Source organism: Rhinopithecus bieti, unplaced genomic scaffold (genome assembly GCF_001698545.2).
Source record: "Rhinopithecus bieti isolate Rb0 unplaced genomic scaffold, ASM169854v2 scaffold_38981, whole genome shotgun sequence".
In the NCBI taxonomy this organism is placed as follows: domain Eukaryota; kingdom Metazoa; phylum Chordata; class Mammalia; order Primates; family Cercopithecidae; genus Rhinopithecus; species Rhinopithecus bieti.
In genome coordinates, this window is record NW_016819573.1 from 695,460 (window position 1) to 720,803 (window position 25,344).

General features: G+C 55.9%; 1 protein-coding gene across 4 annotated transcripts in view; it reads left to right on the plus strand.

Moving 5' to 3' along the window:
* SRC (SRC proto-oncogene, non-receptor tyrosine kinase) overlaps positions 1 to 25,344 on the plus strand; it is a 69,806-nt gene that overhangs the window by 3,901 nt on the left and 40,561 nt on the right. For all 4 annotated transcript variants that reach the window (XM_017859115.1, XM_017859114.1, XM_017859116.1 and 1 more), the window contains exon 2: positions 24,193 to 24,266. The gene's annotated coding sequence lies outside the window, so the exon portion shown is untranslated. The remainder of the gene's footprint in view (positions 1 to 24,192; positions 24,267 to 25,344) is intronic.

Sequence of the window (25,344 nt, forward strand, 5' to 3'; positions counted from 1 at the left end):
CCGCGGGCTCCCCGTCCCGGCCAGCGCGGGGAGCCCCGCCCTGGACCACCTGGCGTCGGATCGCGGGCCCGCGGGGGCTCCTGTCCACCCCCCAATTCCCACCCCCCGGGCCGAGCCGCGATACCCGAGCGCCGGGCGGGCGCACGGGGCCATGCCCAGCGCGGCCTTTTGTTGTGATGCCGCGGGGGGAGGGGACTGGGCGGGGGGACGCAGGGGTCCTGGCTGCGTGGGGACCCCCTCCAGCTAGTGCTCCCCATAGGATCCCCCAGAGAAGCGGGTGAGCTGGGCCCTAGCCCCCGAGCCAGGTCTAGGCCAAATCTGAAATCTGAACCAGTCGGTGCCGCCTCTGGCTGGGCTGCCCGGTCCTGCGCCCCCCGGCCCAGGGTGGGAGGTGGGTGGGCTCGGCAGGGCAGGCTGAGGGGCCCCGGGGTCAGGGCGCCAGGCCGAACCACCAGGACCTCCCTGCCCTCATGGGGCCTCGGGTAGGGCCTGGTGCTGCCGGCCTGGAAGGGACTGGGCCAGACTGCGTTTAGTCTCCACTGCCCACAGCCCCTAGTCTCGCCCCAGAGCAGGCCCAGCGACCAGCCGGCTCAGAAGTTGGCAAAAGTTTTGGGTGTTGGCCACCGGGCCAGGTCCACCTGTCTGCCTGGGCTGGGATTGGGGGTGGGTTTGAGTCCTGCACCAGGGCTGCCACTTGCCCTGCTGTGTGTCCTCAGACAACTGCCTGCCTCTCTGAACTGGGGTCCTCATTGGTGGCAGGTGGGCCTGGCTGGAATTGCTGGGCTGGTGGAAGGATGGGGTGAACAGAAGGGGCTCGAGCACCTTTGTGGTAGCCTTTCAGCACCTGTGTCCTTCAGGTGGACTTAGGAGTGGACAGAGCCTGTGTGTGCCCCTGGGCAAGGCCTCCTGAACTTCATGGACTCTGTACAATTTGGGGCAGTGGTTGCTGGGTCACCTGGGGTAAGTCCAGGCCCAGCCACAGCCACAGTGCAGGTGGGATCAGACTTGGTTTCTAGGGTGGGCCAGGCTGGTCCTGTTGCAGACCCTCTTCTCAGCCCCCTGGCTGGGGAGTCAAGGCACTGAGGCTTCTTGTCTTGCCCAGTGACCTGGGCCAAGAGACTGCCCCACTAAGTCCCCATATGTGAAATGAGAATCATCAGGTGAAGATTCTAAGTGCTTCTGCAGGTAGAGGCTTGGCATGTAGTAGATGCTCAATAAATGAATTGTTCACTGGATGCATTGGCTGAGAAAGATGGGTGAGATGTGAGGTTGCTGGCTAGTTCATCCTAGAAGAAGATGGGTTGGTGCCTTGAAAAAGAAACAGCCCTGGCACCATCCTGCCAGCCAGCAGCTGGGTGACTGTAAGCAACTCACTTTTCCCTTCTGGCCTCAGTTTTGCCACATATAAAACTGGGCCAATGGTAATGACAGCTGCCAACATCTACTGAACACCTTTCAGGAGGTAAGGACTCTTGTTTATCCTCATTTTGCTGATGGGGAAACTGAGGCTAAGAGAGGGGAAGTGACTTGACCAAGGCCATACAGTTGCAAGCTGGAATGAAAGCCCAGACCTCAGAGACCACAGTCTGGTTGCCCTTGCATCCCTCCAGTGATGGGGCAGCAGGGGCTCCCAAGACAGGACTGCCCACACAGCAGGGTCGGAAAAGACTGTTGTGCCGAGGGATTGAATAAAAGCCATGAGGCCTTTTTGGTGATGTGGTGATGTGGTCTTTCCACCCAAGGAAATGATTTACAGTGTGTCACCTCTTTCAGCTGACTGCCTGCCTAGGCCCTCCCGCGTGCCCCTGGGCCTTTGCTTCTAAACAGTGTCCCTCCCAGAGCGCCCTCTCCTCCAGGTGCTGCTTATCTACCCTTGCCCCACCAGGCTTAGCTTAGGCCCATCTCTTCTAGGAAGAAGGGCCCTGGCTCTCTCTCCCTGTCCCCTCGCTCTTCTTGGAGCATGACTTACCCACAGCTCAGCCTGGTTTCTGCTTTTGCTTCTCTGATTGTGACCTGGGGGGTGGGGTAGAGGGATGTCTGGCTCCCTCAAGCCCCAGGAACCAGAGAGGAGATGGCTCAGTGACCTGTTGAGGGACCTTATGCCCATCTCCCTGGTCCTCAGCTGACCCCATTTTCTCAAACCTCCCCATGTATAAGCATTTGTGACCCCTGTATTGAGCACCTGCTGTGTACCAGGAACTTGGAACTGGGGCTGAGCAGTATTGTGCTGGAGTTAGCAGGGAATGGGAGCTGTGGGAGTCTTGGAGGCTTCTAGAAGGTGGCAGGGCCTGAGCCGAGGACTAGCAAGAGTTCACTCGGCAAAGAACGGGAGAGGGAGCTCTTTTTCCCTTTCCAGGGGCCCTGGGGTGGTGGGGTGTGGTGAGCCTGGTTGGATACTTGCTGGGGGCCTGGGAACAGGTCCTTGGCCTCCCATAAGTTTGAATCTGGAGGGTGAGCAAATTTGCAAACAAGTTGCCAGTTGAGTTACTGTCTAATCACAGATATGATAAGGACTCAGGGAGAGAGGCCTGGGGTACAGAGGAATCTTGAAGGAGGCATGTAGGGGTTGACCAGGCATAGAGTTAGGGAAAGGGCTTGCCAGGCAGCAGGAAGTGCACGTGCAAAGGGCCTGAGGTGTGTGCCAAGATGTGTGCTGTCATGGAGAATCAGTGGGAGAAGCTGTGAGGCTGGAGTGTACACAATGAAGGGGAGTGGGTTAAGAGGTAGAACAAGCGGGTGTATCAGCAGGCCTGGACCATGCTAGGGCCTTGTGGGCCCTGGGGAGGAGTTCGGCCTTCATCGTCACACAGGGGGCTGATTGGTGTCCCCTGTGTGAACAGCCTCAGGCTGTACCAGAGGTACAGAGCTGACCAATAGAAAGATCTGACGATAGAACTAGATTTGTGGGCTGGACTCCAGTATTTTATGGAGGCCTAGATCAGGTCTCAAGAGGATCGGGTATTTGAGGCTGGGTTTTGGAAGTGGAGTAGAAGTTCACTAGCAGCAAGGCTGGAGAGGATGAGAGCCGGGGGTGTGGTAAGTGCAATGCTGGGTGGCTGGAAGCTGGGAGTGAGGTAGGGAGCAGGGAGGGGTCAGCCTGAGAGATGAGGACCAAAGATTTGGTAAGGGCTTAGGAGTCAGACAAGCCTGGGTTTATGTTGCAACCATCCCACTTGCTGTGTGTCTTTGGATCATTTACTGTATCTTTTGAGAGACTTAGTTTCTTTGTCATGAAAATGGGGACAATAGATATCTCCTTGTTAGATTAGGGTTAAAGGAGGGCTGTGTGCCCAGTGTCTGGCACCGGTAGGTACTTGGCAAATGGGACCTGCTTTGCACTGTTGCATTGGACAGGTCACTTGGCCTCTCTGGGTCTGGCCCTGCCATCTCTGTGGTCAAGCCTTTGCCTGGGTGATCTCATTGAGTCTGAAGATGCCGGTTGGGGCAGGGCTGGCTCAGGAGAGGATGTTGGCAGCCAAGGCTGCTAATGTGCAGGGTGACTTTGAGTCCTGCCCTGCACTCTCTTTGCCTTCTCTGTGTGTGAAGAGGCTGAACTGGGGAGAATGCCATGCGTCTAGCCTAGCCCCACTTCTTCAAAGCCTGCCTTCGGTGCGATTGGCCCCATTTTCCAGTTGAAAGTACTAAGACCCAGGAAGGGAAAGCCACTTGCCTGGGGTCCCCCAGTTGCCAAGTGACAGGGTCAGGCCTTGGCTGTAGGGCTCTGGACTCCTAGTCCAGTAGAGCCACTCAAAAAGGCTGCCACTTCCCTGCTCTGGGCCCTTTGCCGGAGCTTCATTTCCTGCCTCGGTGTGTGTCCCCACATCTCTATCTCTCTTCGGATTCCCACAACCCTTTCCTTCCCCTCCATGGCTCCCACCCCTTATCTCCATGGAAAACCCCTCTGGCTTCCCCTTGAACTCCTTGGGGCCACTTCCTCTGGGGAGCCTCAGTTTCTTCATCCCTGAAGTAGGATAGTGAGTCATGGTTCCCAGGATGTCCCAAGAGGACAGAAATAAAGTGCTTAGCACACATTAGGGACTCAATCAGTGGAGGCGGGGGAGGGCCAGGCACCTGCTCAAGTCCTGCCCCCTCTGGCAGCTGATTCCCTGTCCTGTGATTCAGTTTCTGAAGCTGTGAAATGGGCCTAGGGCTTGTACCTAGTAAGGCTAACAAGAGGATGGTATGAGGCTGTACCTTAGGTCCCCACCTGGTGGCTGGCTCCGTGTCTCTGTTCCTGGGGGAGGGATACCCAGTAGAAGCCTCCTCTGTGTTCAAGGCCTCATTCCCCGCTGTTTGTCCAAAGCCAAGTCACTTAGTCTCTCTCAACCTCAGCCTCTGCACACCTCCCTTGTGAGGATTAAATCAGCTAATATATTCCCAGTGGCTCAAATCTACTGGGTGCTTGGAAATTTTTATATATTTCTTTCCCCATTCTTTTCCCTCTTGGGGACTCAGATATTATCTGGTTTAGGGAAGGCTCTGGGCTTTCATCCCCCTGGCCTAGAGTGCTGTGTTGAGAAGCATTCTGAGGCTTAGTGTTGGCTTAATGGGAAAGAGTGCTGTGATAGATTAGTCATGTCTGCCATGGGCAGAGGATAAGAGAATATTGTATGTGTGCCATGAGTTTGTCATTCTTGATCTATTCTGACCTTCTCCTTTCACAGATGGGGGGATTGAGGCCAGAAAGACCCAGGGCAAATCATCTAAGCTGGGAAAAAAATGCAGAGCTCTTGTCTTCGATCCAGGACTCTCCCCAGCCAGCCAGCCTCCTCCTTCCCACAGTACAGCCTGGTAAGGCTGAGTCAGGGATAGATGACTGGGGAGGATCTCAGAGCTGGGAGCCAGACCTCCATCTCCCTACTCCTTGCTCTGGGTCCTTGAGCAAGTGACTTTCCCCCAACCTTGGTTCCTTTGGTCTTCCTTCTCCCTTAGAACTACCCAGAGAAGTTCCAGAGTAAAAGGAGAAGCCAGAAGGGAGGAGAAGTTGAATGATCTTGGCCAAATCCCTTCCTGTCTGGTCCTCAGTTTCCTCAGTATGGTGAGGACTCCTCCCATTGGGGCTCTGTGATGGTAATCCTAGCTGGGAAGTATTCCAGGGGCAGGCCCAGTGGAGTCCTCTTAGATGCTCATGTAGGGGTGGGGATGTCTGTGGTGGGTGGGTGGTGATATCTGTGGACCCACTGAGAAACTTTAGGAATGGGTTCTTTTGAACCCTTGGACCTGCTGGGCTGTGAGGCCGACACAGGCAGAATCCAGTTGCTGGGAGTGGAAATTAAGCTGGAGCGGCTTCGGGAAGCATGGCTTCCCTGTCGGGGTCTGATTAGCTTCTCTTAGGCTGCTTTGCCCAAATTCATAGCCTTGACTTTTACCTTACCTGATATTGATATCTTCATGTCATGCCCTTCTGAGCTGGGTCATAATAAGGTGACCCATTGTGTCCCTTGCTCCATCCCGGGAGCAGTCAAACTCCTATTCCTGTTACATGGAAAAGGAAACTGAAGCTCAGAGAGGCTAAGAGCTGGGGCCACAGGAGCACAGCAAAGTGAGGTGTGAGCCCAGATTTCTGGTTGCTGAGTAATTTGTGGGGATCTGATTCCTATTAAGTGTGTACCCAATGTGGCTAAAACTTTTCCCAGGTATAGGAGGGGTGTGTTGCTGGGGGCAGGTGACCCTGACTCTCTGGGTTCCAGCTCTGGCTGATGGATTCCCCAGTCAGACCTGGAGTACTGGGATCTTGGGTGCTCAAGGGTGCTTATGCCATAAAGTGTAATGGAATTAGCAAAGCCTTTGAAGGCGGTTGGTTCTGGGTTCATATCCTGGCTTGGCCACTTGTTTGCTGTGTATGATTTTACAGCTTAGAACCTCAGTTTCCCCATCTGTGAAATGGGGATGATGAGGCTGGCACCAGCTTTGACAAGATGGCATGAGGATCCGGTGAGCCAATGTGTGCCAAGTGCTTGGGTGCAGGGCCTGCACTCAGGAAGTGTGTGATATTTATGAATGCCTGTTAGAAAGGTGATTCCCTGATGAGGCAGGAATCCTGGGCCTCTGCAGGTCGATTCATCCAGAAATCCCCAGGGCAGTGACCGGCCACCTTTGTCTGTGGTTGGCTTGTTCTGTGGGGAAGGGAGTCGGGGGAAGATTAACTAGAGACAGACAAGCTTGGTGGCTGGATCCACTGGAAGCCATCAGCTCCCTCCAGCCTCCCTGAGCCTGGCTCCTGCCTTAGCCCTTGCCTGCCTGTGACCTAGCATAGCCTCCCAGTGCCCTGATGCCTCACCCTGGCCTCCCTCCTCCCCCTCACTGAATGGGCCCCGCTCTTCAAAGGTGGATTCTATTTGAGCATCCTTGCCTGTTTGACCTGAGAGGCAGGAGCTGTTCCTGCTCTTGTTTTTTGGGAGGCAGCTGAAGCTCAGGGAGAAGCAGGGATGGGCTTAGGCTGCACATCAAGGGCTGTAGCTATCTTCCTGCCTGCCTGGGATTGTCGGGCCACACACCTTTGCCTCTGCAGCTCCCACTGCCTGGTGTGCCCTCCCTCTCAGTACCCCTCCAGTACACCTCAGTACCCCTCCAGTACACCTCAGTACCCCTCCAGTACACCTCAGTACCCTCCAGTACACCTCAGTACCCCTCCAGTACACCTCAGTACCCCTCCAGTACCTCTCAGTACCCCTCCAGTACACCTCAGTACCCCTCCAGTACACCTCAGTGCCCCTCCAGTACATCTCAGTACCCCTCCAGTACACCTCAGTACCCTCCAGTACACCTCAGTACCCCTCCAGTACACCTCAGTACCCTCCAGTACACCTCAGTACCCCTCCAGTACACCTCAGTACCCTCCAGTACACCTCAGTACCCCTCCAGTACACCTCAGTACCCTCCAGTACATCTCAGTACCCCTCCAGTACACCTCAGTACCCTCCAGTACACCTCAGTACCCCTCCAGTACACCTCAGTACCCTCCAGTACACCTCAGTACCCCTCCAGTACACCTCAGTACCCTCCAGTACACCTCAGTACCCCTCCAGTACACCTCAGTACCCTCCAGTACACCTCAGTACCCCTCCAGTACACCTCAGTACCCTCCAGTACACCTCAGTACCCCTCCAGTACACCTCAGTACCCTCCAGTACACCTCAGTACCCCTCCAGTACACCTCAGTACCCTCCAGTACACCTCAGTACCCCTCCAGTACACCTCAGTACCCTCCAGTACACCTCAGTACCCCTCCAGTACACCTCAGTACCCTCCAGTACACCTCAGTACCCCTCCAGTACACCTCAGTACCCTCCAGTACACCTCAGTACCCCTCCAGTACACCTCAGTACCCTCCAGTACACCTCAGTACCCCTCCAGTACACCTCAGTACCCTCCAGTACACCTCAGTACCCCTCCAGTACACCTCAGTACCCTCCAGTACACCTCAGTACCCCTCCAGTACACCTCAGTACCCTCCAGTACACCTCAGTACCCCTCCAGTACACCTCAGTACCCTCCAGTACACCTCAGTACCCCTCCAGTACACCTCAGTACCCCTCCAGTACATCTCAGTACCCCTCCAGTACACCTCAGTACCCCTCCAGTACACCTCAGTACCCCTCCAGTACACCTCAGTACCCCTCCAGTACACCTCAGTACCCCTCCAGTACACCTCAGTACCCCTCCAGTACACCTCAGTACCCCTCCAGTACACCTCAGTACCCCTCCAGTACACCTCAGTACCCCTCCAGTACACCTCAGTACCCCTCCAGTACACCTCAGTACCCCTCCAGTACACCTCAGTACCCCTCCAGTACACCTCAGTACCCCTCCAGTACACCTCAGTACCCCTCCAGTACACCTCAGTACCCCTCCAGTACACCTCAGTACCCCTCCAGTACACCTCAGTACCCCTCCAGTACACCTCAGTACCCCTCCAGTACACCTCAGTACCCCTCCAGTACACCTCAGTACCCCTCCAGTACACCTCAGTACCCCTCCAGTACACCTCAGTACCCCTCCAGTACACCTCAGTACCCCTCCAGTACACCTCAGTACCCCTCCAGTACACCTCAGTACCCCTCCAGTACACCTCAGTACCCCTCCAGTACACCTCAGTACCCCTCCAGTACACCTCAGTACCCCTCCAGTACACCTCAGTACCCCTCCAGTACACCTCAGTACCCCTCCAGTACACCTCAGTACCCCTCCAGTACACCTCAGTACCCCTCCAGTACACCTCAGTACCCCTCCAGTACACCTCAGTACCCCTCCAGTACACCTCAGTACCCCTCCAGTACACCTCAGTACCCCTCCAGTACACCTCAGTACCCCTCCAGTACACCTCAGTACCCCTCCAGTACACCTCAGTACCCCTCCAGTACACCTCAGTACCCCTCCAGTACACCTCAGTACCCCTCCAGTACACCTCAGTACCCCTCCAGTACACCTCAGTACCCCTCCAGTACACCTCAGTACCCCTCCAGTACACCTCAGTACCCCTCCAGTACACCTCAGTACCCCTCCAGTACACCTCAGTACCCCTCCAGTACACCTCAGTACCCCTCCAGTACACCTCAGTACCCCTCCAGTACACCTCAGTACCCCTCCAGTACACCTCAGTACCCCTCCAGTACACCTCAGTACCCCTCCAGTACACCTCAGTACCCCTCCAGTACACCTCAGTACCCCTCCAGTACACCTCAGTACCCCTCCAGTACACCTCAGTACCCCTCCAGTACACCTCAGTACCCCTCCAGTACACCTCAGTACCCCTCCAGTACACCTCAGTACCCCTCCAGTACACCTCAGTACCCCTCCAGTACACCTCAGTACCCCTCCAGTACACCTCAGTACCCCTCCAGTACACCTCAGTACCCCTCCAGTACACCTCAGTACCCCTCCAGTACACCTCAGTACCCCTCCAGTACACCTCAGTACCCCTCCAGTACACCTCAGTACCCCTCCAGTACACCTCAGTACCCCTCCAGTACACCTCAGTACCCCTCCAGTACACCTCAGTACCCCTCCAGTACACCTCAGTACCCCTCCAGTACACCTCAGTACCCCTCCAGTACACCTCAGTACCCCTCCAGTACACCTCAGTACCCCTCCAGTACACCTCAGTACCCCTCCAGTACACCTCAGTACCCCTCCAGTACACCTCAGTACCCCTCCAGTACACCTCAGTACCCCTCCAGTACACCTCAGTACCCCTCCAGTACACCTCAGTACCCCTCCAGTACACCTCAGTACCCCTCCAGTACACCTCAGTACCCCTCCAGTACACCTCAGTACCCCTCCAGTACACCTCAGTACCCCTCCAGTACACCTCAGTACCCCTCCAGTACACCTCAGTACCCCTCCAGTACATCTCAGTACCCCTCCAGTACACCTCAGTACCCCTCCAGTACACCTCAGTACCCCTCCAGTACACCTCAGTACCCCTCCAGTACATCTCAGTACCCCTCCAGTACACCTCAGTACCCCTCCAGTACATCTCAGTACCCCCCTGTACACCTCAGTACCCCTCCAGTACACCTCAGTACCCTCCAGTACACCTCAGTACCCCTCCAGTACACCTCAGTACCCCTCCAGTACACCTCAGTACCCTCCAGTACATCTCAGTACCCCTCCAGTACACCTCAGTACCCTCCAGTACACCTCAGTACCCTCCAGTACATCTCAGTACCCCTCCAGTGGCTGAGATGCCTCTGGCTTCAGAAGGCCTTCGTGACCACCCTCCCAGTCCCACCGAGTCCATGAGTCTGTACTGACCCCCCATCCGCCGCTGAACTTCACCTTGTCCCTTCTTTGCCCTTCCTCATGGCTCTGACACATTCTGCCTTAGATGACAAGTCATAGGATTCTTTTTGCCTCTAAGGGAATATGGTAATCATCACTCCCAAGGGCACAGCCCTTTACAGTTTACAAAGAACTTCCCGCAGTTACCTCTGTGTATCCCTAGCACCAGCGCGGCTGAGACAGGCAGAACCACCGTAATAAACTTTGTGTGGCAGATGAGGAAACTGTGACCTCAAGTCAGGGTCACGCCAGGTGCTCTCTCTGCTTGGGCAAATGGAACTGGACTCTTGCCCCACCGAGCCCGTCTCCTCAGTCCAGAACCCCTCTCCCAGAGCCCTGCGAAAAGCATGACTTATTGTCAAAAGGAGGATTTGGAGGTTCAGAGAGGTAAAGTGACTTGCCTGAGGTCATGCAGCTCTGAAGGGACTTGGAGGGTTCCTTCTAAGAATCAGAGAAGAGGCGGATTAGGCCAGTTTTCCTCCCACTTCTGAAGGGAGGACTGGACGCGCCCGGGCCCCTGAAGGAGCAGTGAGCACGGTGAGCCCAGTGATCCCTTCAGCCAGCGTTCGTTCCTCCAGCACAGAGTTGAGCCCTTCTGCAGTGCCAGGCAAATGGTTGTCTCATGCTCACAGCAGCCCCGCAGGGTAGTGGTCCCGGCCCCATACCGAAGAGGAAGCTCAGGAGCCAGGGGACTTGCCCAAGGTCACCCAGTGCGTGGATTTGAAGCCAGGGCCTCCTGGGCATGCCAGACCTGCCCCACTTCATCTGGGCTGAGCCCTTCTCTGCTTTCACAGACCCTTGATCAGCCCTCCAGCCCTCCCCACAGTTCCTCACTGGGCAGCGTGAAGAGCGGCACACTTCTCCTCTACCCCCAACTGCTGTCACCCACTGGCCGCGTGGCTTTGGTGAGTCAGTTTAACCTCTCTGTGCCTCAGTTTCCCCATCTGAAAAATGAGCCTAGTGGTAGAACCCACCCCATGGGCTTGTTCCAAGGATGAAGTCTTGTGTCCAATGCTCTCAGCAATGCCAGCACATAGTAAGTGCTTGGTGCGTGTTATTTTATTGTAATTTGTATTAACTTGGGGAAGAAGGGAAAGACCACCCCGTTATCCAGATGGGAAGATGGAGAGAAAGGAAATAACATCCGCCAGGTCACAATGTGATGTCACAGCCAGAAGTCTCTTGGGGCGCATTCTGCTTTCCAGAGGGGGAACTGAGGCCTGGAACCTGAGAAGGGACTCAATCAAGGTCCTAATTTCTTGCCTTCAGTTTGGGTTGCAGCCTCCTTGTCCACCTGCTTGCCCTGGGACTATGGATCAGTTGCTTCCCCTCGCTGAGGCTCAGTTTCCTCATCTGGGAAATGAGGGTAACAAGCGTGCATCCAGTGGGGCTGGGGTGGGGACTGGGTAGTCATCTCCATAAAGCATTTAGTTCAAGGCCTGGCCTGGAGGCAGCACTCAACAAATAGCTGCAGGAACGGACTTCCAGGACTCCATTCTCTCATCTGTGGCATGCTCTGTGCATGTTGCTGGGGAGACAGTTCCATCATACCTCGCCAGTGTGGCTCCTCAGTCTCTTAGAAGCCACCCTAGGCAGGGGCAGGGGCTGGGGAGGTGAGGTCTGGCTTTCTGTTTTGCCTGGGAGGCCAGGGCTGTGCCTTGTGGACTTTTTCCCTGAGTTGTGCCAAGTCCTCAAGGCTGGGCCTGGTTGGGAGGCTGCACCAATCCCCACCAGGCCTTCTGGGTGCCCTGTGGTTGCCAGCACCCAGATCCTGCCACATCACCGCGTCTGCCTGCCTTTGCTGCCGCGTGCCCCAGGTGATGGCTTCTCTTTCTGAGCCTTGGTTTTCTCACCTATGAGATGGGGTCAGGAGTCTTCCTCACCGGGCTGCTGGGAAGGCCTGATGTGCTCATTCTCCCCATGCCAGGCTTATAGACAGTGTCACTGTTAATGGGCACGGCTGTGAGGACGGGTAGGATCCTGACTGGCAGGAGGGGCGAACAGCATCCTGGGTAGAGGATACACATGAGCACAGGCTTGGAGGTGGCACAGTTTGGGGAGCACCCTGTAGCCAGGTGGGTGAAGTGGGAGAGGACCCCATAATATGGGGATTTGGACTGGTGCTGGGTGAAGTGGGCAGGATCTCAGTGCCAACTGTGGTGATTTTAGGTGATGCTGACTCCCCTGCCCTCTAAACTTTAGATTTCTGTTTGAAGCCTTGGGAGCAGCCTCCTGCCCTCCCTACCCCCACCCCGCCAGGTGTTCCCGAAGGCCCCGGAACCAGATGAGACATAGTTCTATTTGGGGACAATACTGCTGTTCCCGTTTCTCTCCTGTGCCCTAGTTTTAGAAATGGAGTGGGTTTGGTTACCAGTTGGCCATTTGCAGAGAGCTCCCCCCTCCGCCCACTCCACCCATACCTTAGAGCTGTGGGCATCGCGGGCAAAATAGGACTCAGTGCTGCCACTGGGAGCGGCTTCTGGGCTCTGCCCCTGGGTTCTCTGGGTAGGGAGTTGGCAGCTGGACTCTCGATTGTCCACCGGTGATATCTGGGCCTTGTGATGGCTGCTGGGAACCCTAAGGATGTACTTGGGACATAGCTTATATTTTGGGGGAGCCAGACACAGACCCCAAAAATTTTCCTATGGCACCACGGGGTAGGGGCCATATGAACTATGGTAGCCCAGCACAATGCCAGGAGAGCTTCCCGGAGGAGGTGATACCTGGCCTGGGTCTTAAAGGGTGAGCAGGAGCTCATGAGAAAAAAAAGAAGGGCGAGGGTGGGCCAGGAAGAAGGTACTGTGTGCACAAAAGCCTGAGGGTAGGTAGTAGCTAGGTGGTGTGGATAGCCCGGGAGGTGGGAAGCAGCAGGCGTGTACAGGGGGTTAGAAGGTGGCTTGGCTGATCAGGCAGAGCCTCACACTCTCACAAGGCACTTAGGCTTGGGCCTGGGGCCAATGAGAGCACAGCAGGTTGAGGCCAGACTCCTGCTGCGGGTGTGGAGGACAGGGAAGGATCAGATCAGCCTCAGGGGCTCAATTACTTTTGCCAAGTAAAGGCAGCCCACAGAGGCTAGGGTTCAAGACAGGGATCAAAAACCTCTCCCTGGGGCAAAAGGTAGGGGCTGGCCTGGGTCCTTGTAGGGAGTGGGTCAGGGAAGACTTCCTGGGGGAGGAGATACTCTGACTTACCGGAAAGATGGGAGGGACCTCTAGCGGGGGATAGAGCTTGACAAAGGGCCTGAAGGTGCCCTGTGAGCAGCTCCTCTTGGAGGTCCGAGGAGCCGTGGAGTCTGGACTTGGGTCAGTTGGCTGGTGCCAACGGGTAGAGGGCCTGGGGGGCCTGCTCCTCGGGCAGTGAGGAGGGGCTACTGGACGAGAGTCATGTATCCCACATTCTGGGTAGTGCCTAACTCAGGGTCAATGTGGCTTCAGTGAGGTGACCCTGGTGGCCACACTGAGAACAGATGGGCCTGGAGAAAAGGGGCATACTGGCAGGGGAAACAGCCAGGTCTGGGATGGACAGGGGAGTGGTAGGGGGCAGGGTGGGGAGCCTCTGCCCCTGGGTCCTTCTGCCTGTCCATCCTTTCCTCGAAGATGCCCGCCTGGCAGGAAGTGGTGAAGACGTGGTGCAGCCCAACTGGCAGATTCCCAAGCTGCCTGGGGCATTGGGCAAGGGCTGTGGGGTTAGGGCCTGGCCTCTCTTCCTTTTCGGGTAAACCTCACCAGGGCAAAGCTCCCCTACTCGGGTGAAGGGCTAGGCCTGATTGCCTCTAAAGACCCCTTCTGCCCTCTTGAACTCAGAAGATCTGGACTCTAGACGGGGGAGTTGAGAGCCGTGGCTGTTGGCACTGGTGCCAGGTGAGCCTGGATTAGAATCCAGGCTTTGTTACCTGCTGGCTGGCAGACGTTGGCCTTTGAGAGCCTCAGTTTCCCCATCCGCAAAAATGGGGGTCACACTAGAGCTTCCCTCCTGCAGCTCCTGAGAAAATGAATGATCCTGCGAAGAGCTGTGCCAGCACTCTGCCCGCCTCAGGTGTCTGTGACTAGAGCTGTTGCCCCAGCCAGCTTGGGGACTGAGATTTGCTGGGCTGTGGGGAGCGGCTTCCGGTCTACCCTGGGCTCTCAGCACAGAGGACAAAGCCCCTTTGTGGAGGGCGGATGGAGCCTGAGAGCCCCCGTACTTGGGGAGCAGGAGACCGCTTGCCCTTTATCTTCACTCAGCTCCACCAGGAGAAGGACCTTCCTCAGACACAGGGGGTGGGAAACGAAAGTTGGGCTGTGCAGGAAGAGAGCCTGGGCTGGCTGCGGCTGCCCTGGCCAGCAACTGGCTGTGAGCTCGGGTGGGCCCTTCTCTTCTCTGGGCCACTTTCTCAGGCAAGTCCCAGGTCCACTGTGGGTGCCCTGCTTACTCCTCCATCCATCCATCCATCCATCCATCCATCCATCCATCCACGATCAGGTACTCACTCCATGCTGGGCTGTGTGCCTTTGGCCAGTGTCTGTTCTGACCCGCTGGTACCCAAGCATTCCAGCTGTTCATTGTTTTGAATATTACACCTGCTGCAGAGTATTCAACTATAGGGAAGACAGAAGTGATCCCCATCTCCATGAGATGGGTTCTCACACAGTGAGTTTTGTCAGCAGAGCTGTGGTCATCCATGCTAGGAAGCAGAAGCTGAAGATCCTCACTGAGACTGGGGTTTGAGGGAGGCTTTCTGTGAGGAAGTGGCTTTGGAGCTGAGACTTGGAGAACAGAGTTGGCCGGGTGTATCAAGAAACAGGTGGTCGAGGCAGGCCTGTCTGAGCAGGTGGCTGAGTCCTGAAGACCTGAAGGAGGCAAGAGAGTTGAGTGAGCCTCCCGATGCACTGTAGGGGGCTGTATCCCTTCCCGCTGGGGACCCGATGCCCTGCATATGCAATGTGTTCAGTCGTTAGTGAGGATTTTGATTACTGTTGTTTTTGTGGGGAGTAAGGGCCTATGTGTGGGCTCAGGCTCACAAGGGAGGCAAGTGTAGGTGCGGGTGGAACGTGCTGCGGGTGTGGGGAACAGCAGGTGCAAAGGCCCTGAGGCAGGAATGTGCTGGCTTCTCAGGGAAGGGGCAGGCGGCCGGTGTGGATGGAATAGAGTGAGGGGAGGGATGGGGTTGGTGGAGGCCACTGAGAGCCCTGGAGGCCTCTGTGACGACTTCAGCCTTTGTGTCAGGAGTGTGGGTACTGTGGGTGGTATTAAGCAGGAGCGAAGGGTTCAGACATTTCAGAAGGGTTCCCTGCTCCATATTAGCCAGACTGAGAGGAGGAGGCTGGGTCTGGCTGAGGATGTGGTCATGGTGGGAGGGAGGGAAGTGGATTCAGAGTGTGTTGGAGGTGGAACTGACAGGGCTTGGAGCTGGGGAACAGCAGGACAAGAGGAATCATCGTTCCTCTTTTGGGCAGCTGGTAGTGAAGGGCAGCATCCCCTCACAGACAACGGTGGGCTTCTGGTCCATGTGGGCCGCCCTCCCCACATGCATCTGGAGCTACACCACCCCAGGGCTTCCCCACCTGGCCCTGAGCGCTGGCCCAAGTCCTCTGGGTCCTGCAGCTTCCGATACTGGATGTACCTTAGCCGAAGCTGGCAGGATTCTACCCATGTTACAGGTGAGAATACTGAGACTGTGAGTGGCACACCCATGGCCTGGGTTACACAGAGGGGCAGGGGTGGGTCTCAGCCTCCCCAGGACCAAGGGGGGCTATGGACTTGGGGAATATGAACTCTGCCCCCTAAATGCCAGCCAGCGACTTCAGAGCATACCTGGAACAGTACCTGTCTCAGGGAGATGGAGGCCGCACAGTGTGACCTTGGGGATGGGGCCAGGAGGCCTGAACTCCAACCTGCCATGTGAATTGGGCCTCAGCTTCCCTTCCTGTGAAATGGGCACAGTAACGGTCCCTACCCCACAGTGCTGGCAGGAGGAGCCGATGAGGCTGAGTGTGAAGTGCTGGCCCGATGCCCTGCATGCGCAATGTGTTCAGTAGTGAGTGAGGATTTTGATTACTGTTGTTTTTGTGGGGAGTAAGGGCATGTGTGTGCACCCAGGCCCTGGCCGTGGTCATCCCAGAGCTGGGCTTCAGGGAGGGGCTGGAGGGCTGAGTGGCCCCTTACAGGTAACTCAGCACTTTGGGATTCACAGTCCTGGAATCCATCCCAACGCCACTTTCCACACAGGGAAACAGAGTCCGGAAGGGCTCGTGGATGCACTCAAGGCCCCCCAGCACCTTGGGACAGATCAGGGTTTCCGTGCCGGGCAGTCTCTGCGCAGCCCAGGGCTCACCTCTCCTTGCTCTGTTCAGGCGCCACCCACTTCCAGGCAGTATGCTTCCTTGGAGGGCTTCCAGGCCCTGCACAGGCCCCAGTGGGAAGGGATACAGGCCCTTACAGTGCAGGCCAGGGGCTGGGGTCTGAAAGAGGCCCCTTTTTTGCCTGGGAGGAAGCTGAAGAGCGGCCGGGGCTGGGACAGTTGTACTCCACAGGGTGTGAGTTGGTGGGAGCTCCATGGCCCCCCTGCTGGGCCTCTGCCCTTTCTGGTCTGCAGGCCCCATCCTCAGTGCACCCCTCCATCTCTGTCGGTGTCCGCCCCAGCCTGCCGTCTCCACCCCAGCCCCACTGGCAGAGCCGGTTTGAGCCTACTGTCCCTGAGCATGTTCGCGCCGCGGACACGGGACCAGACATGTTCTGGCTGCCCTGGCCCGCGCACGGCCCCTTGCTCACTCTTCACTCACTCTTTGCTCACTCAGCAAACATCCCCTGGGACCTCAGTTCCCGGCCTGGGCCGTGCTGGGCGGGGATCAGGGCCTAGAGTTGTCTCAGACTTGCTTCTGTCCTGTGTAAGCCAGGGTGGGCAGAAGCTCTGCCCCAGAGATGGACCAGGCCGGTGGCAGAAGGGCACAGTGGCAGGGCATAGGCTGTGGGACTGGACAGATCTGGGGTCGAGGCCTGCCACCTCTTATTCCTGTGGGGCCCTGGGTGGGGCCCATCCGTCTGTCTATCCATCCCACAAATATTTTCTGTGCTCAACAATGTTCTACAGGCTGCAGATAGCAAAGAAACAACTAAAGATTCCTGCTTTTGCAAAACTCACATTCTAGAGGGGGAGACAGAAAAACACAACAAATAAGGAAACTGCACACATAGCCCATAAGAAGGGGGTAAGGGCCACGAATCCATAATGCAGGGAAGCGGGTGGGCCTGCTGGCGGGCTCGTGGAGGATGGGTCGCAATTAGATGGTGGCCAGGGAAGGCCTCACACCTCAAAGAAGCTCACAACAAAGGAGGGGAGGAAGGAGCCATGCAGCTCCTTGGGGAGGGAGACCCTGAGGCAGGGGAGAGCCTGGAGTGCTGGTGAAACTGAAGGGGGCCAGGGGTACAGAGTGAGAAAAGGGAAGAACAGGGGAAGAATGGAGGGAGAGGAGGGCAGATCAGGGAGGGCCCCTGAGCCATCTAAAATGCAGGCTTTGGACTTGGAGCGAGATGGGGTCACACGAGGGTTCTGGGTGCACCTGGCTGCTGTGTGAAAAGCAGACTAGGGGGTGAGGGTGGTGGCAGGTGGACCAGTGAGGTGCTGCTGCGTTAGTCTGGGGGGTGGCGGTTCGCTCAGTAAAGTCAGTAACTTTCCTAAGGTCACACAGCAAGGAACGGGTAGTTGTTGGGAGGGTCAAGGGTCCAAGCATTTTTTTTTTCTTTGCATCATTTAAGTTAGTCTTGCTTTTCCCACTCTATGCTGGAGGCATGTTCATAGATGAGACCCATGAACCCATCGCTGAGCCAAGCACCACTACCGGTGGCCAGTCCCGCCTCCTCCACACCTGTTCTATCCCATCCTATCTTGTGTCGTTTTAGAGCAAATCACAGGCATCATATTTCATATGTAAAATATTTCAGTGTGTATCTCTAAAAGACAAGGACTCTTGTGTTTAAAAAGTAGCCATACAACTATAGTCCATATAAAATAAGTTAACAATTTCTTCTCTCTCTTTTTTTTTTTTTTTTTTTTTGTGAGACAGGGTCTCACTCTGTCACCGAGGCTGGAGTGCAGTGGTGCAATCTCAGCTCACTGGAGCCTCAAGCTCCTGGGCTTGAGCGATCCTTCCACCTCAGCCTCCTGAGTAACTGGGACTACAGGTGCACACCACCACGCCTGGCAAGTTCTTAAAATTTTTAATTTGTAGCAATGAGTTCTCTCTATGTTACCCAGACTGGTCATTCCTGAGTCAATTCCTGACTCAAGTGATCCTCCTGCCTCTGCCTCCCAAAGTGCTGGATTACAGGCATGAGCCACTGCCTAATGGCTAACTTCTTAATATCAGCAGAAGTCCCCTCCTCTCCCAGATGTACTCTGATGATGCCACTAATGTCTCTGGGCTTCCCCTCCTTGCCATAAAGTGAGGTTCATAATAGCCACCGCTGTCATGCTATTGTGAGATCATTCAAGTAGGATGCCTAGCACAGGCCTGGCACATAGTAGGTGCTCAACAAGGAATAGCTACTCCTACTCTTTTGACTGATAGCAAACACTTAGGGGACACTTGCTAGGGTCTGGGCCCAGTCCTGTGTGCTTCACAGATATAAACGTATTTAATCCTCACAACAGTCCTTTGAAGTAGATGATGTTTATCACTATTTTATGAGAGGCAGTGGAGCCACAGAGAGGTGGAGTAACTTTTCCAAGGTCACACAGCAAGGAAGGGCCAGAGCTGAGTTTTGAATCCTGGCAGTCCGGCTCTTAATCCCTATGTGGTGGAGGCTATGTGAGCCCAGAAAAGGGTGGGGGTCTCTCTCTCAGCTTGTGGGGGGGGGGCAGGCAAGGTCAGATACTGCCTGTGGTCAGGCCCAAAGGGTGCACTGTAGTTCATGGGGGGGCAGGGAAAGGGGAGGTGGGTGATGGAGCTTAGGGGAGGGAAGAGCATATGCAAAGGCTTGGAGGCTAGAGGGTAGTTAGGAGTTTAAGGAATGGTCAAGGGATGGGAGCTTGTGGCAGGCCCCCTCTATCCCAGTTTGACCTTGGTCCTGTGATCACCAGGCTGGAGTGGAGAGTGTTTTTATCATCTTACGATCACCATCCCCGGCCTTAGTCTTGGATGCCCTCTCCTCCCTCTGAGACCTGCCAGAGACCCCATTTCATGGATGAGTAAAGGGAGGCTGACCTTCCTGTGACCACACCGCCAGGGGTAGGCCACCTGCAGGCTTGAACGGGGCCAGGGGGTGGGTTTGAAGCTCAGACTGGGTTGTGTGGAGGGGCCTGGCCACTAGGCGCTCCTGCCCACCAGTGTCCCTGGAGGGAGATACTGCATGGATGTGGGCGTGGAGGAGGGGGCACTGTGTGTTCCCAGAGCAGCTGGCAGGGAACAGCGGGTGCTGTGGGCAGGGGCCGGCTGGCGGCCATCTCCACAAGGCACATCAGCCATCAGCCATCGGGGTGGGGCAGCTGGGGGCTCTGGGAGAGATGACTTACGACTGGGAGAGAGCAAAACTTGCCACCTCAGTGTTCCCTGTGGTCCTCTCTTGACGCTGAGTAGGGGCGGGAGTGCTGCTGAGGGCCTCTATGTGCAGGTAGAGATGCTGGGGGTCTCTGTGTGCGGGTAGAGACGCCGGGGTCTCTGTGTGCGGGTAGAGATGCCGGGGTCTCTGTGTGCGGGTAGAGATGCTGGGGCCTCTGTGGGCAGGTAGAGATGTAAAGATGCCGGGGTCTCTGTGTGCGGGTAGAGATGCCGGGGTCTCCGTGTGCGGGTAGAGATGTAGAGACGCCGGGGTCTCTTGTGTGCGGGTAGAGATGCCGGGGTCTCCGTGTGCGGGTAGAGATGCCAGGGCCTCTGTGTGCGGGTAGAGATGTAGAGACGCCAGGGCCTCTGTGTGCGGGTAGAGATGTAGAGACGCCGGGGTCTCTGTGTGCGGGTAGAGATGCCGGGGTCTCCGTGTGCGGGTAGAGATGCCAGGGCCTCTGTGTGCGGGTAGAGATGTAGAGACGCCGGGGTCTCTGTGTGCGGGTAGAGACGCGGGGGCCTCTGTGCGTGGGTAGAGACGCGGGGGCCTCTGTGTGCAAGTAGAGATGTAGAGACGCCGGGGTCTCTGCATGTAGAGATGTAGAGACGCCGGGGCCTCTGTGTGCGGGTAGAGGCGCCGGGGCCTCTGTGTGCAGGTAGAGATGCGGGGGTCTCTGTGTGCAGGTAGAGATGCTGGGGCCTCTGTGTGAAGGTAGAAATGTAGAGACGCCGGGGCCTCTGTGTGCAGGTAGAGATGCTGAAGCCCAGGTTAGCTCTTCTTGTTCTTCCTTTATTTTTTTCTGAGACAACGTCTCACTCTGTCGCCCAGGTTGGCCAGTGGTATAATCGTAGCTCACTGCAGCCTCAAACTCCTGGTTGCAAGCCATCCTCCCACCTTGGCTTCCCGAGTAGCTGGAACTCTTGGGTACCACTGTGACCGGTTAAATTTTTTTTCTATTTTTTTGTAGAGATGGGGGTCTCGCTGTGTAGCCCAGTCTGGTCTGAAACTCTTGGCCTCAAGCGATCCTCCCATCTTGGCTTCCCAAGTCACTGGGATTACAGGCGCAAGCCGCTGCTCCCGGTGCACAGTGATTCTGATGGAAGCCTTCACTCAGCCACGTGGTGGTTAGCCCTCAGCAGGCCGGGCCCCAAGAGCTGCCCTTCCCACCCCGTGACGGGGCTGCCTGCTGATAGATAGATAGGGATGGTACCTGGAGTGGGGTGGGGAGGTCTGTGAAGCCTCCTCACCCCTCCAACTCACCAGCCCCTAGATACTGTCTCCTCAGTGACCTCACTCTGGGGCATGGGAGCTTGGAGGAGGGAGAGATGGTGGGAAGTGGGTATAGGGAAGAGGGAGCCACCCTCGTGTGCCTGTCTTTCCCCCATTTTGCTGCTGAGGAGACTGAGGCTGCAGGACTGAAATTGACACAGCTCCCTCGCCTTTCTCTAAGCGGTCCCAGGTGCAGGCCCTGTCAAAGCCGTCCCACCTACCTGGGTCACATTCACCACCCTCTCTTCACAAACCACCTAGCCTTTGGGCCTCAGCTGAGATACCCCCTCCTCCGGGAAGGCCACCATGGTTTAGGTGTCTCTTCTTGCCCCTCAGGCCCTTTGGAGCTGGAGATGACTGTCCCTGAGAAGACACTGTGGGAAGGGCCACTGTGCTCTGACCTCCGGCTCCCAGGGGCCTGAGAAAAGCTTCCTGGCCCTGCTTTCAGTTTTGCAGGCCTTTGTGACTTGCATTGCTGAACATATCCCTCTAGGGGTCTCCCCTGGGCCCCCTCGTGCCTAGGCCAAGGGCCAGGAGTGACCCAGTTACACTGGAACCCACTCTGGCCAGACCTCGCTCTGGACAGGGCCCTGCCCACCTGGCACCCTGGTCTGCCTGCATCTCTGCACCCAGGCTCCCTCCTGGGCTGCCCTTGCTGTGCTCCTCGCAGGGGAGGTAGGGGAGGGTGGACTCTGGTGTCCCTCAGATCTGGTTGGCATCCTGGCTGTCTGCCTTCTGGCTGGGGCACGAGTGTGGCCACAGCTTGCTACAGGCTGCTGGCAGCTTTGGAGGGGAGCATGAACTCCAGGCGGGAGGATGTGAGGGGGAAAAGCTGAGGGGGAGAAGGGTGGGTTTCTGCACTCCCGTCAGCACACCCCATTCCACCCCTGGCCTGGACCAGAGCAGCTGGTGACATTGGGTTTTGCCAGGAGGAGCCCAGGCTCCTTCCTTTGGCTGTTTCCAGGGCCCTGGGTGGCTGTCCTGGTTAGGAAGACATGCAGAGGGTTAGGGGTTGTCACTCGGCTGCTAAGAGTTGGGATCTCAGGCACATTTAACCTGTCTGTGCTTTGGTTTCCTCATCTGTGCGATGGGGTGATGAGTGTGGCGCATGGCAGGTGATGCATGAATATCAGCCACCGCTGCTGTCAGTGTTCGTATCCCTTGCTGCGAAGCCCGTGCCTTTCTGCATTTCTACACTTGTAGAAAAACACTGCGGGTGAGCAGGTCATTCTTTTTCATTCTTTTTTTTTTTTTTTTTGAGACAGAATCTCGCTCTGTCTCTCAGGCTGGAGTGCAGTGGTGCGATCTCCACTCACTGCAAGCTCCGCCCCCCAGGTTCACGCCATTCTCCTGCCTCAGCCTCCCGTGTACCTGGGACTACAGGCGCCTGCCACCACGCCCGGATAATTTTTGTATTTTTAGTAGAGACGGGGTTTCACCGTGTTAGTCAGGATGGTCTCGATCTCTTGACCTCGTGATCCGCCCGCCTTGGCCTCCCAAAGTGCTGGGATTACAGGCGTGAGCCACCGCACCCGGCCGAGCAGGTCATTCTTTTGATAGCGGGAAGGAAAAAGAGAAGCAGGGGAAGATCCCTGCCCATGGGGAGCTTCCACTCCAGTGTGAGGGGCAGGAAGAGGGTGTTGGGCTTGGAGGAAGGCGGTGCCCATCTGTGAAATGGGCAGGCTGTGCCCCCTTTCATGCTTCTCCCAGCCTCAGCGTTGCTGTCTCTGGATGCGGCCAGTGCTGGCAGGGGGCCCTGACCCCCATGGTTGTTGTAGTGGCCTGGGCCCTGGTGGCTGCTCCCTGCCCTGTTCCTGGCCTGCTCTGTGGCCTTGGGCCAGCCACTTTCCCTGCCTGGCTCTCCATTTCCCCTTTTGGAAAATGGGCCGGCCATGGGGCTCTGCTTAGTCCCTGGGGTAATTTCCAGCTGGGAGAGTGGCCTTGGGGAGAAAAGTGCCCACACTGGCCTGGGGCATCAGCTGGTCATCTGCTGTCTTGGACAGGGGCCCAGGCATCTGATTTGGCTTCTCTGAGTTCCTCTCTGTGCCCCCATCTGGAAAGAGGGGCAGATTGTTGCTGTGTAGCAGGGTCTTGGTGAGAATAGAAGGCTGAACAGTACCAGTGAGAATCTAAGGTTAGGGGCACAGCAGGGACCTCTGTTCATGGGGCACGGCCTGTGTGCCCAGGTCTTGGCGTGGATTCACCTATTAGCCTTTGCAACTACCTGAGGGTGACTATGGGCATCTCCGTGGGACTGAAGGAAACTTCAGTCCATGTGCCCAGAGTCCTCCTGTGGTGGCAGCAGGGTCCCCTTACCCATGATGTCCCCACCTGGCTTGGGCAGGTGACTGACAAGCCCTTCTGCTCTCCCATCAGAGGGAGGATGGCTGCCAAAGGGCCAAGTCCCTGCCCGCCGCCTTCCCCCTTCATCCCCGCACAGGCCTGACACTACGCCCACCGCTGCTCTTCCCTGCCCCGCATCCCACCTTTCCCCCGCCACTGGGGCACTGTTATCGGGAGGCGTTCCAGGACTGGCTGAGAACAGCTTCCGCCCTGGGCCCTTCTGAGAGGATGTGATCACTGATAGGATGCCCCGCCGGGGCCTCCTTTAAGGAATGGGCTCTGGGGTACAAGACGGTGGAACCCAGATAGTCCAGGTTTGCCTCCCAGTGCTGTGCCTTATGAGCTGTGTGACATCAGGCAGGCAGATCAACCTCTCTGTGCTTCAGTTTCCTCATCTGCAAATCAGGGCCCGCCACAGAGGGCTGGGGTGGTTCACTGAGTTCCTGAGCATGGTGCCCGCCACCCAGCAACACCGTGATGGTGACGCCATAGCTGTTGTTATCCTCTGAGGACCAACCATCCCTCCTCCTTGTGGGACCCGTGGTTTATTTGGCCTCTGTGTCCACCCCCTGATGAGGGCATGGCAGGAGGACCCCTCTGGACTTTCTCTTCTCCAGGTCTAGGGGACAAGGAGAGGGTGGAGCTGAGAGAGGCTATGTTCAGAAATTGGGAACCTGCTGTGTGATCTTGGATGGCCCCTCTCCCTTTCTGAGCCTCCATTTCCCGGCCTGCTCTGTGAGCATGTGGACCTGGCCCCTTGTTATCTCTGTCACGATACTTTCTGTAGTTCCTCCCTTGGCCAGCCCAGCTACATGGCTTTTGACTGTCTTTCCCACTACGGCGTCAGTAGGTGCTCAGCTAAGCGTTGTTGGAGGAGCCCGGCAGTGCACCATTGAGTGACCGTCCAGGGCTTTCCCACTCTCGGCCTTTTGCTTGTGTGGCCCCCTTTGCCAAGAATGTGGCCCCCATTCATCTCTACTTGTGGAAATCCTTCTTGTCCTCGAAGCCGTTCGCAAATGCTGCCTCCCCCAGGAAGCCTGTCCCAGTTTCTCCCAGCCAGAGGGGATGCTGGTCCTTGGAACACTTGCTCTGAGGCTCTCTGGTGGTCCCTGTTACAGTGCACTGCAGTATCCATAGTTACGGATGCGTGGCAAACAGGGACTGTGCACTTACTAGGAGCCAGGCACATGGGGAGGCCCTGAGCTTGTGCTGTCTTATTTCATCTTCCACACCAACCTTGCAAGGTGGATATTAATCCTATTATCCCTCCCTTTACAGAACAGAGAACAGAGGCTCAGAAAAGTGAAGCAACTTGGCCAGCTATGAGAGACAGAGCCAGGATTTGAAACCAGGTAAGCTTGTGTTTTTTCTTAAAAAAGGAAAGAAAAAACATCACACACACACACACACACACACGACAGGGAAAAGTAAGTCTCTCTCACACCCAGGTCTCCTTGCCAGAGGCAACCACTTGAAAAAATTTCTGGTGTATCCTTCCAGGGAGATCCAGGCATATATAAGCATATATATTAACAATTTTTTTAGCATAATGTGAATTTCAATAATGATGGGAATGCCAGGTGTTGATATTTTTTAGCTTCTGCACTTGGCTCAATATTACACATTTGCAAAGAATTTTGTTTTTTTCTTAGACAGGGTCTTACTCTGTTGCTCAGGCTGTAATGCAGTGTCACAATCATGCTTACTGAGGCCTCGAACTCCTGGGCTTAAACGATCCTCCCACCTCAGCGTCCCAAGGAGCTGGGACTGCAGGCAAACGCACCACACCCAGCTAATTATTTATTTTTTTGTAGAGACAGAGTCTCACTATGTTGCCTAGGCTGGTCTCGAATGTCTGGGCTTAAGCAGTCCTCCTGTCTTGGCCTCCCAAAGTACTGGGATTATAGGTGTGAGCCATCACCCCTGGCCAGAAATTTTTTTCTCTTTTTTAGACAAATGATAGCACACAGTCTGCCCTGTCCTCAACTGACTTTTTTCTCTTGACAGTGTACCTCAGAGGTCATTTATTTGTGCTACATTTTTCTTGTTCGTGGTTGCGTAGTATTCCACTGCATGTACGGTGGTCACAGTGTACTTAACTAAGGACAGATATTTTGGTTGTTTCCAGTCTTTTGCTTGTTCTAGATAGTTCCACAAATGAATATCCTGAATCATAGGCCTTGTGTTTGTGTGTTCTTTTAGGATTAATTCCACACTGCAGGGTCAGTGGGTGTGTAATTGTGATAGGTATTGCCAAATTGTCCTTCAGAGAGATTGCGCTGGTGTCCCCACACCCTCTGTTCTCCTCACTCTCACCAGCATAGGATGTTATCAAATTTGGGGATAAATTGCATAGGTGCAATTTGCCAAGCTGATAGGTGAACAGTGGCCCCCAGTGTAGTTTATTTGAAAAATGTATATCACAGCTTT